The sequence below is a fragment of the Synchiropus splendidus genome, chromosome 12 (genome assembly GCF_027744825.2).
Source record: "Synchiropus splendidus isolate RoL2022-P1 chromosome 12, RoL_Sspl_1.0, whole genome shotgun sequence".
Classification (NCBI taxonomy): Eukaryota; Metazoa; Chordata; class Actinopteri; order Syngnathiformes; family Callionymidae; genus Synchiropus; species Synchiropus splendidus.
This window is the reverse complement of record NC_071345.1, coordinates 3,867,346-3,879,486: the sequence shown is the minus strand read 5'-3', so window position 1 is coordinate 3,879,486 and position 12,141 is coordinate 3,867,346. Positions and strand designations below refer to the sequence as shown.

The following is a 12,141-nucleotide window of genomic DNA, read 5'->3' as shown; positions in this document are numbered from 1 at the left end:
CAAAATCTTCTGGGAATCTGCATTATGTTTTATATAAACACACTATACATCATAGTTAACCAGTTTTTGGCAGTTCTTCAGCACAAATGTTTGCAGATCTAAAAATAGCTGAGCAACTTAAAAGCATTAACACTGTGAGAAACCAAACAGGGGGTTTCTCCTGTAGGGCACTGACCCCCCTGAGGAGTCCCGAAAGACTCGCACATTAATGAAGCTACAATGGAAATAATGTACTTCATGTGAAGTAGCGTAGTGCAGCACAGAGACACACAGCTCCAGAGACTTAAAGAGCTCTCAATAAATACAAGCCATCGGGGACACAATGGTCTCCATGTGTTGGAGAAACACACAGAGAGCAGCTGCACACACACCTCCGCCTTTATTATCCACACAGGGACTTCCTATTGGCCGTAACGTCATCATTTGCGACAAATGTTAAATTAGGAGTCCCAAGGCAGGTGCTTTTGAACGTAGCATTAGAAAATGTTGCATAAAAACATACCTTAAAATCAACTGGAAACCTTGTGATACGACAAAATCCATTGACAGTGACAGGCAACAAGCACATTAGTGAGCACTGTTATCAGTATAAACCAACTTATTGAAAACAAATATTGCAACTACAAAGCACAGCGGTTTAATAACCACTTGCACAAGTTGTAGTTTATAGATTTAAGCTTGTTCCTTTGGGGAAAATTTGGAATTGAAGACGTATAGAGAGGGTTAGAGTTCAAACAGAGAAGCATGTGGTCATAATGTTCGTAGCAAGTAACAATGAAATCACAAAGAACACCCCAAGACTTTACCAAATTGTTAACTTTGACCTTGACAAATGTAACCAAAAGGTGACAAATGCCCCTTTGAGCTTTTTTTTTTTCTCTGCTTCTATTTGCTTGTTTCAGTCCAAACACTCGGTGATAAATTGAGGCAAAATAGGGAGAATGCATATGGGAGTGGGGCACGAGTACAGGTCACTGACCTCTGGTTCATTTATTCTCCTGGCCCCAGCGCCACCAGAACTCGGAAATTCGCCGGGCAGGCCGTGTGCTGCAGTGAGCTCACTTCAAAGATGTCCATAAATCATGCTGGCATGTTTCCCGGGACCGCCTCTCTCCCCCATTCCCTCCACTCGTGCACCCAACTACCCTTTTTTTCCCTGTTTCTTCCAATGCTCTGCGTTCTAGGTCAAGAACATTGGCTTCTGATGCCGATCGTAATAGGTGATTTTCTGAAAGCTGTTCGGAGGGAACGTGCCGTAACCGTGGATTCAATCAAAATAGGAAATGTGCTAATGTTGAGTTGTTTTAAAACATGTGAAACACGCTCTGAAGATGGAAAAGGAGACGTGAAAAGAGTGATTTAATAGCTTCCAGTGAGGTGATCGAAAATTTGGATTGAGATTGTAGTCAGCTGTGATCAGTCTTAACCTATGCATCTGTTGTTTCACTTTACATCGAAGGCAAGCAACACATCGGAAATTCCACCAACTGGCACTGCTCATCCACTTTGCGTCACCAAATTATAACCAACCAAATACAACCCTCGCAAATTCTAAGATTTGATCGCCAAAAGTACCTGTCAACCCGGACGCCCCACTTACTAAAATCTTGGATCGTAAGTTCCCACTGTGCCTCATAGTTGGTGTGAGAGGCTGCGATCTCCGCATTCAACACATCCTCACTCCCATGTCGTAATATATTGACGTTGACGTTGGGCCTTTTGCGTCCTATCGTGGCGACAAAGGCAGTCTTCAGCGTTGCATGTTGAAAAACAAGATGGAGGTCGGGGCTCGGTAAGGCATGAGATAGCGCTCCATTCATTGTACGAAGGAAAACATTGTTTTACACCAATGAAACAACTATGCATAGGCGTCAACATGCTGCCTTTGTCGTCAGTATAGGACGCAAAGGTCCACTGTCTAAATGTCTTCATATTACAGCGTGGTAGTGAGGATGGGTTGCCCCATTATATGAGCCAATGAGTGCAGCGCTAGGGCTCAGGTTTTGGGTGAGGTACAGGTTCAGTGTGGAAATTCATGGACGCACATTACAGCACATAAAGTAAGTGACTAAAGTGACTCAGTTGTGAGTCAGTTAGTAGCCGAAGCGTGCATTATTTAAGCTGATATATTTCGTTCTCGATCAGATCGTTGCTACGTACTCTTCAATGGATTTTTTGAAACCGAGGTACAATCTGCCTTCACTCCACTAGATGTCACTGGGTTTCACAAGTTGCAACCTCAGGGTGAAATAAGAAGCGCTTTAAGTTGAGAATTCCGGCGGCTAGTTTCTTGACTTTGCCAGGAGAGTACCGCAATCTGTCAGCGCCTTATCTGGCGGTGTCACAGAGTGGGATTTCTTTATCATGCAGCCATGCAAAACACCATTCATCTTCTGCACCTAATTCATTATCAGTGATAAAATGCAAAGTCTGCCGCTGCTGTTTAATAGGAAAACAGGTGCTCTGGTAAACACACTGATAGTGTGGTTGAATTATGTTGCTTCCCAAGCAGGCCCGTCTATCGCCCCTCCATCGATTTACCACAACTCCAGCCCGACTTGTGAGCGGCCTCATTTTCTGCTTCCATATAGGAGGAATCCTTGGCTTCAAGCAACACAGCAACAGCACAAGAAACAAACAGAAACAGCTTGGTGAGCACTGACTTCACAATGAATATCTATGCATGTGACAAGCAGCTACACATTGTCATCGGTATTGATCACTGGAACAGCAGGATACCCAGGCTACGTGGAGATACGGTGCGCATTCAAAACAGTCATTCTTATCACCACTCTGCTCTGTTAAAGATGAGTCAGGGCCCCATTTTTTTGTTTGTACACTCATCTATCACTTGCATGGCTCTTATGTAAGGAGCCCTAACTCCCCTGCTACACATTCCATATGGTAAGGCAACAGTCAGATCAGCATCAACTTAGAGATCTGTGTAGTAGCTACACTATTTGGGATTCAGGGTTAAGCTAGTATTGTTGCCAACGTTTGAGGAATTAGGGAAACTGAAAAAACAGGCTGCTTTTCTATCCAGGTTTTTCCAAGCACCTGGAAGAGGACTCCACTCTGAGGAGTAACAGCTATTTAGTCGAGGATAAGTTGCAATACTAGTGAGATGGAAGAAGCTTCTGATAGCATCTACATGGTGCATAAGACTTTCAAACTTTAATTCCACTGCTTCTCTCTCTGGAGTCGCACGAGGGTTGGAGGACGTGGAGGGGGGTTAAATACCTCCACAGTGAAGTCACGGTGCTTGTGTCACGGGCCCATGTGCTGCGTGGACTGTCTGGTACCCTATCGTACCCGCTGATCTGATTTCCACTGCCAGCATTGACTGGGGGTTCTGTGTGTTGCAAGATGTTTAGGATCCATTAGAGTGGCAGAAGAATCGCGAAAGCAAGATGGACCTGATGGAAAAACACAGGTTTTCGTCATGTTGGCTAGACTTTTGGGACTTGTGGGTATTTCTGATATATTTTGACACGCAATGATGTGAAGAACATCTCAGCATATGTGAGGTGACTTTAAGCTAGAGACAAAATTTAGGATGAAACCCCATTAAAATGCTTACAATTTACTTATAAGCCAGAAAGACTGCTGGCGTGACTGCATTTATTTGCATACATTCCATGTGATCACAATTCCATTTAAGGGGAGCAGGAAGTCAAATTCCTTTGCATTCAACTCACTATTAAACATGAGGCGTACCCTCAAGGCCCGTGGGCTAAATCCAACATACCACGTTATTTTATTGGGTCAGCAAAGACAATAAATAAATAAAGTTAAACTCAAATTTAAATTGAATTTAAACTGCACGTTCATAATGTGACCATCAAAGGTCAACGCTCATGCAAGTGAAGATTATAAAGGTCAAGAATTGATCTTGAAAATTCCTAAAAATCACTGTTGGTTTAAAGGAATTGGGTGAATGAAGGGAAGCGGAATCAATTGGACTTCACATGCCTACTTTAGTCAGTAAAAATACCAAGAGTGATCCACTGGTGGTTGGAAACTGACAAAATTCATGTGCCATATAGTCCACAGTTACACCCTTGCAGCTGGATTTGAGTAAGTAAATATGACCATCCAAACACTAGGTTGTAATGACTTAAAAAAAAAATGGCGCTGAGGATTCATGAGTCACTTGGCGACTGTGTTGAGCTTAAACGCTCTGCTCTCCCTCTGGACTGAGCTGCGTCCGGTAACTGCAAACATCCTGAGCTAAATATGACGTGCTGCTCGTGAATATTCTGTCAAACACGGCACTTCTTCACCGTAACGATCTGGCTGCACGAGGTTCAGGAACATCAATTACAAAAGGTGAACGCAAGACAACGTGGAAGTGGATGAGAAGTCAAAACATGTTCCATCTTTTGTATACTTTTGCTGTGATAAGAGCAAACATAGCTGGGATTTCTGCAGACAAACGAAAGAATCGTTTCCAAAGCAGAGAGGAGGTACTCGCAGAGTAAACTCCACTTGGTAGCGACATGTATTTGTCTTCTATTAAGCCCTTTTTCCCCTGACAGTGCGTTGACAGACGCGCCTGCAAGCAGGTATAATGTGCAATCCTCCACTAAACGCATCCTTTCATTTCCCCCTGAGCTGCAGGAGAAGCCAAGAAATCCTTCCTTGACTCTTTTGTCTTTGCTATAAATCAGTGTCGGCTTCTCATTCAGGAGCCCGCGACCTTTTATAGACACATTTTTAAGGACACATCCTGCCATTTATGGTTCTTTTATGATACTGTAAGAGTCAGCTCACCATGGTGAGAGCAGACAAGATGGAAAAAAAATCCTTTATTTACTTGTCTTTGATATTATGCCAAAATAGCTAGTATCTGGATGGATGGATGGTTGATAGATAGATAGATAGATAGATAGATAGATAGATAGACAGACAGATAGATAAATAGACAGATAGATAGATAGACAGACAGACACAAACAGACAGCTAGATGGACGATGGAAGGACGGACGGACGGATGGACGGACGGATGGATGATAACAGACAGACATAGATCGATAGCTAGATAGACAGACAGATAGATAGATGGACGGATGGATGGATGGACGGACAGACAGACAGACAGACAGACAGACAGACAGACATAGCTCGATAGCTAGATAGATAGATAGATAGAAAGATAGATCGATAGATAGATAGATAGATAGATAGATAGATAGATAGATAGATAGATAGATAGATAGACAGACAGACAGACAGGCAGATAGACAGACAGATAGATAGATAGATAGATGGACGGATGGATGGACGGACGGACGGACAGACAGACAGATAGATGATAAAAAGACAGACAGACAGACAGACAGACATAGATCGATAGCTAGATAGACAGACAGATAGATAGATAGATGGACGGATGGATGGACGGACGGACGGACAGACAGACAGACAGACAGACAGACAGACAGACAGACAGACAGGCAGACAGACAGACAGACATAGATAGATAGATAGATAGATAGATGGATAGATAGACAGATAGATAGATAGATAGATAGATAGATAGATAGAACGTCCACAGCTCTCACTCTGCGACCCAGATTAAGAACCAGACACTGACATAATTCCACACTTCGGTGCGTAACAAGTCCGGCTTGTCTCGGCACGTCCCCTCTGAGTCTATTGTCTCCCCAGTGGAATCATGAAGACAGAAAGTGAGAGGGTGAGTCGAAGTGTAAATGCCTGTTAATACTTGATGGAAAGAAGGGCGACGCGAGGGGAGAGAGGTTGCAAGACATTCTGGGTAAAGAGCCACATTCTTGATCGCGTGCTAGTCCTATCACGCAGCGCTGAGTCCAACCGTTCACTGACAGGAAGGCTCTCGCCAACAGCTGCGCTCCAAACAAACAATCGCAGCCTCATTTTTGGTGAGATAATACACATGTAATGTTAAGCTTTCCGTGCCGTCCAACAGGTCAGATCCCTCCGGACCATCATCTAAAGAACAAACAGACGTTTGTTTTTATTTCAACGTGTTCACACTAAACACCAGGAATGATTCAGAGTTGGTGTTTATCCTTTCCAGATGCAGATGCCAAGTCTAATAACTTCTTTGGACACTAATACAGCTGGTATTCCGGCACTCAATTTACAAGCCTTATAAAGACTCAACCACCCAGCAGTGAAGGTGAAGAAGGAGCAGTGGCACCGTGCATTAAACACAACACTTACAATGCCAACAGCCGTTCCGATACATCTGTTTATGAGAGCCAGTCATGCCACAGAGCTGTTGAGAAACACTTTAATGGGCAACTCGCTTCAGGAGCTTTTTGTTTTTAAAGGTGAGACTGAGCGCTTCAGGCATTGTTGCTTTGTTTGAGACCTGTTGTGTATCACTGAGTGGTGGAGAACAACATTCCACAAAGTCTCAAACTTTCACTCAGTGAAGAGTTGAGGTTAATAAATATATAGATAAGTGAGTGGATGCCAATAGCAAGATCATAAAATGTGTCATGAATGACCCCAGTCTGCACGACAAGATCAAACCAGAATCTACATGCGTCAAACTCAAGGCCCAGGGGCCAAATCATGCCCCCCCCCAATGCACGTTGATCCTGGGCCTTTAAGGAGGCTCATTTTGAAAGCACTGTTCCTATTTAGACTTGGCTTAGTGTTAGCAGTAATTGTAGCGTCAGAATGACTAGCCGATGGCAGAGTGGGTCCTCTGTAACAAGGGGAGGAGTCTTCCTCGAGGTAGCACTGCCATTGCAAGTTACACTTCAGTCCATATCAACAAAAACAATGGAACACGGTGGGAGGTGAGAGGTTCGGAAACAAATTTACAAACTCTTGGAACATATTTACAAATGGCAAAACAATTTTACAAACTGTGACAACACATTTACAAACACTGAAAATACATTTCCAAACGATGAAAACAATTTTACGAACTCTGAAAGCCAATTTACAAACTTTGAAAATACAATGAACAAACTCTGAAAACATTTGTAAATGCACTTACAAACTCAGGAAAAGAACTCACTAAATTTCACTAAATTTGTGTGAAATGTTGTAAATCAGTTTCACTGTTGGTAAATTTGATTCAAAAGTTTGTAGATGTGTTTGGCACTTCTCAGCCACCGTAGTTTTGAGGGTACCTTCTGCATCGCCTGCTTTGCCACAAGACAAGCAATTTAGCTTTTGACATTCATTGTTTTCAGACACCCAACTACCACCTTGGAATGCAGCTTCTTTTCGCTTGTTTCACGCCGATTTGCCTGAGTGGACTCCAGCTACAGCTGTATTAGCGTAAGTGTGAAAATAATAAACTCAATATCCACCGACATAATCTCATGCTGTTTTGAACAAATAGTGCAACTTGATATGGGACTGTCAGCGTACAGTGGCGGTTAGACTCTGACAGCATCCATGTTGACCAGTAATTCCTTCCGTAATGATAGTGTGGAGAAAACCGTCATTTACTCAGCCGCATGTATGATAATGAATCATATGCTCTTAGAATCAATTTCCCCTCCTGTATTGGAAGTGAAGACGCAGGGTATGAGGTGCCATAAACCTCCCTGAGCTACTGCTGTCAACCTGACAATGACGTCAACATCCAGTTGGACCTTGAACACGAGGAAGAAACCCGGCTGGAGGTGGACAGCTGACGCATGTCTCCCTCACCGTCCCGTGTTGCCAAACATCTTTGTTGCAGCATGATCCTGCCATCATCCCTTCAGGCCGGGGTGCAGGAGAGCAGGTCTGGCTGAGTCACCGGTTTGAACTCTCGGGGATGATGCTGGCATGAATCGGCAGGATTTCAGCGCCAAAACAATGTCTGATTCATCGGAAGCAGTGGGACAGTTTAATGTGTAACAAATGTTACAGACAGACCAGCGCTATGTGATCACTCAGAAGAATCTGTGTAATACGACGTTACATCTGCAGTGCGTATAATTTGGTATTTCCTTTAAAGTCAGTGTTTCCTTTGAGAGTAGCCAGTAAGTGTTAGGTATGGTCTTGTAATTGTATCCCCGGAGGAATGTAATTACCACATTAGCAGCGAGTCAGTTACCATTTAGGCTCTTTAGCTGCCTATATAAAGTTTATCCTCTCGCTCCATGAACCACAACGTTCACTGCTGGATTGTGGAGGGACTAGAGGACGGGGCAGGACGGGATGCCTGCTTGGTGAAGCGAGAATTATGACCTTCCCCCGGGGGCCCTGGCTCCAGGGATCATGTTTCAGACATTTACCAACAAAGTGTTTCTGGGAGGAAGTCGTGCGCCCCGCACAATAACACCACAGCACCTGGCTGGCCCTGATACAGGAAGCTTGAGGTCACTTCCCCTCAGATAGACACGTGAACACTTGACATAGAACTGGGATGAATGGAGGGATAGATAGATAGATAGATAGATGGATAGATAGATAGATAGATAGATAGATAGATAGATGGATGATGGATGGATGGATGATAGATAGATAGATAGATAGATAGATAGATAGATAGATAGATAGATAGATAGATAGATAGATAGATGGATGATGGATGGATGGATGATGGATAGATAGATAGATAGATAGATAGATAGATAGATAGATAGATAGATAGATAGATAGATAGATAGATAGATAGATGGATGATGGATGGATGGATGATGGATGGATGGATGGATGGATGGATGGATGGATGGATGATGGATGGATAGATAGATGGATTGTCTTTCTTCTTTGAACAGACAAACAGTCGAGCTATCACAGTAAACCAGCAGGAATTCGATAACATGACCAATCCCTGGTTTTACAACACGGCCCAGTGTAAAAAGTAAACGTGTGCCATTAAATAACACTCATGACATGATTATGATAAGAGCGACTAGACGTCCAGCAGCGGCTCAGACCCACCCTGGATGCACACTGTCCCACACCCCACTTCCTGCTGCTGGTCATGCTTCCCAGTTGAGCCCATTCCTCCGAGGCCTGCACAGATTATTTTGGAGCTTCAGTGACACAACACTTGTTCCCTAATCCCGCTGCACCGAGTCAGTTCAGGGGGTCAGTCCAAGTCAGAGTGCTTGTGGTTTGTTCCTGACAAATCAATAACAACACCACACACACACCCACACAAGGCTCACATGAGACAGGAAGTGGGCCGATTATTTTAGGGTTTTATTCCCCCCCCACCCTGAAGCTGTTTGTCTAAGGTGTGAGGTATTGAAGCTAGTCATCATGGCTTACCTGCGACTGATCATCTCCATGGTGCGGAGCTTCTTTTACCTTTTCATGTTGGACAACGATTGATACAAATAAAATACTATGCTGGTTTCAGCTTCCAGTCATTACTGTATTGTATATGTGTCATATTAAAGGAGGGTCTGTGTACGACCACTGTGTATGCAGTGCTACTACAATTCTTATGAAACTATTTATACCTCTGCTGCTACTTCTACAGCTGCAGGATAACTACAACAAGAACTGCATTCGTGACTACTACTTCAACCAATATGTGTCAGAATCAACAGCTGCCATGACTACTACAACCAGTACTACATTGTCTGTTACTACAACTAAAACTAGCACACAAAACATTCCTTGCAAACTTCTACAGCTACTGTCACAACATCAACTACTACTTCTACAATAACAACAGTACTACAAGCACACTCACAATATCACTAGTACTTTTGCTCCCTGTACAACTTTAGCTCCACCAATACTACTTGTACTGTTGCTAATACTAATAACACTATTGGATGGATGGATGGATGGATAGATAGATCAAATATCTACATCACATTAAATACTACTTCAACTACAACCTGCACTGACAACAACATCGCTACTACTTTTTCTCCCAGTACAACTTTAACTCCACATGCATTACAAATAGTGCTTTCATTACAAATCCCAAAGTTTTCAGAAGTCAAAATAACAAAGTTTATTGAAGAAAAAAAAATCAGTTAAAAGAGTCAAATAAACATTGCATTATGTCATTGTGTTACTGTCGTTGAAACAGCGTTTCATTCATTCCTCTTTGAAAGTCAGTAGAACATTAGCTACTACAATCACTACTACATTGTATGTTACTACAACTAAAACTAGCACACAAAACATTCCTTCTACAGCTACTGTCACAACATCAAATACTACTTCCACAACAACAACAGTACTACGAGCTCACTCACAACATCGCTACTACTTTTTCTCCCAGTACAACTTTAACTCCACAACCACTCAACTACTTCTACTACTGCTAATACTCATAACACTATTGGATGGATGGATCAAATATCTACATTGCATGAAATACTATTTCTACTACAACCGGCACTGCCTGCACGCTCACAACATCGCTACTACTTTTTTCTCCCAGTACAACTTTAACTCCACCAACACTACTTGTACTATTGCTAATACTAACAGCACTATTGATAATACCACATGCATTACAAAAGTACTTTCATTACAAATCCCAAAGTTTTCAGAAGTCAAAATAGCCAAGGTTATTGAAGAAAAAAAGAATAATTTTCCGTTAAAAGAGTCAAATAAACATTGCATTGTGATACTGTCGTTGAAACGGCGTTTCATTCATTCCTCTTTGAAAGTCAATACAACATAAGCGCGCGTTTTTCATTCCTTTCCGTGTGACTTTCATCTCTTTCTCGGATGTTGTTTGCCATGAAAAGTCCAACACGTTGAAATACAAGTGTGAAGGAAGAGAAGCTTGCGCTGGATGAAGTTGAAAAAGCCGTTCCTACCTGTTGCTCCTGCGCGCGCGGACTCCGGCAGGTCTGGGGTCAGCTGGCAGCGCTCTACTCCGCAGCTCGTCCAACTGATGAAAACTGTGGCGTTTCCTCGAGGTGGAGTCGAACTTCTGCCACGAAGAGACGCAGTTTGCCGGTTACTTTTGTCTTTACTACTGAGGAAGTCGCTGGTGAGTCACAAGATCCCGCCCCCCCTCACACACAGAGCCGGGCCTCCCTCCTCCTGAGTGACTTCAAACGGCTCCAGAAGACAAGTCCCAGCTGCGGGTGGGATCCGGGGACATGACAGACCTGACTTAGGGACGTGATAAAAGCTGACTTGACAAGCCTGTTTATTCATTTTTCAATTCATGAACTCAATTGTGATCCGCCACGACCCCAGGTCCCTGAGAAAAGTTCATCCAAAGCCACTAATTCTAGACTTTTATTATCCAGTGGGAAAGTTCAATGTGTATTTCTGTGCATCATTTTGTAATAAAAAAATGAAACACACTTCAACATTGTTTTGATAAGTACATGATGTGGTACATGGACCTCATCTTAGTTAAAATATTTTCAGTTATTTATTTGTTCTCATAAAATATTTGCATTGTTCTACAAATTTCCTCAAAATGTATTATTAATTTATCATGTTGCTATTTCATTTTTCAGCATATTCATGATGTTTGACAATTTTCTTTTCTCTTATTTTTTTTTAATAACGTAATTCTTTTTAAAATTGTTATTCCAAAGTTTTCTCTGTAAAATAATTGTGGAGCACGATGAGAATAGAGTGGCAGAAATAGAAGAATCAGGCCGAAGAACGAGATGAAGACAACCACCAAGGTTTATGGATGTAGCACAGGATCTACCCTGATGGGAAAAGCTGGAGAGGAAGAAGTCAGAAGATGAAAAATAAAATCACAGGAATGTTTATGGAGCATTTTTCCATGAATTATGGCATTAAGTTGGTCAGGTCTACACAGGAATCCAAATATTTTTGTTGTTTCCACACAGTTTGTTTTACTGAAAATGTGATTCCACCATGTCAGATTTTGTCGTTCATTGCAGACGTATTGTCTCCAAACTCCATGTTAAACTTTCCCTTACTTGCAAAGCTGCGACAAGTTCCCCATTTCACATTGTGCTCCTTTCACCACCCCTAGTGTATCATTTTGGTCATGACTCAAGACATGACGTTCGCTCTGGACCCAGCTGGCGGCTGCTTTGTTTTACTGGAAAATATCTCATGTATTGGTGCTTGAGTCATGACTCTTAATCATTGTGTGAGAATTACGCTGGTGTTGACACAGCCACACCTCCGTGAGATACCATTGTTTCACTGCTTCTTCGGGAGCAGAACGGTCGGCCATTTCACCACGTATGTGAGGGAACCTCTTTTGGTTTAGATGGTGGA

General features: G+C 42.6%; 1 protein-coding gene across 1 annotated transcript in view; it reads right to left on the bottom strand.

Annotated features, from left to right (window-relative positions):
• fhl3a (four and a half LIM domains 3a) overlaps positions 1-10,870 on the bottom strand; it is a 28,447-nt gene extending 17,577 nt beyond the window's left edge. Inside the window, exon 1 of the mRNA XM_053881547.1 lies at positions 10,740-10,870. The gene's annotated coding sequence lies outside the window, so the exon portion shown is untranslated. The remainder of the gene's footprint in view (positions 1-10,739) is intronic.
• Positions 10,871-12,141: the final 1,271 nt, after the last annotated feature.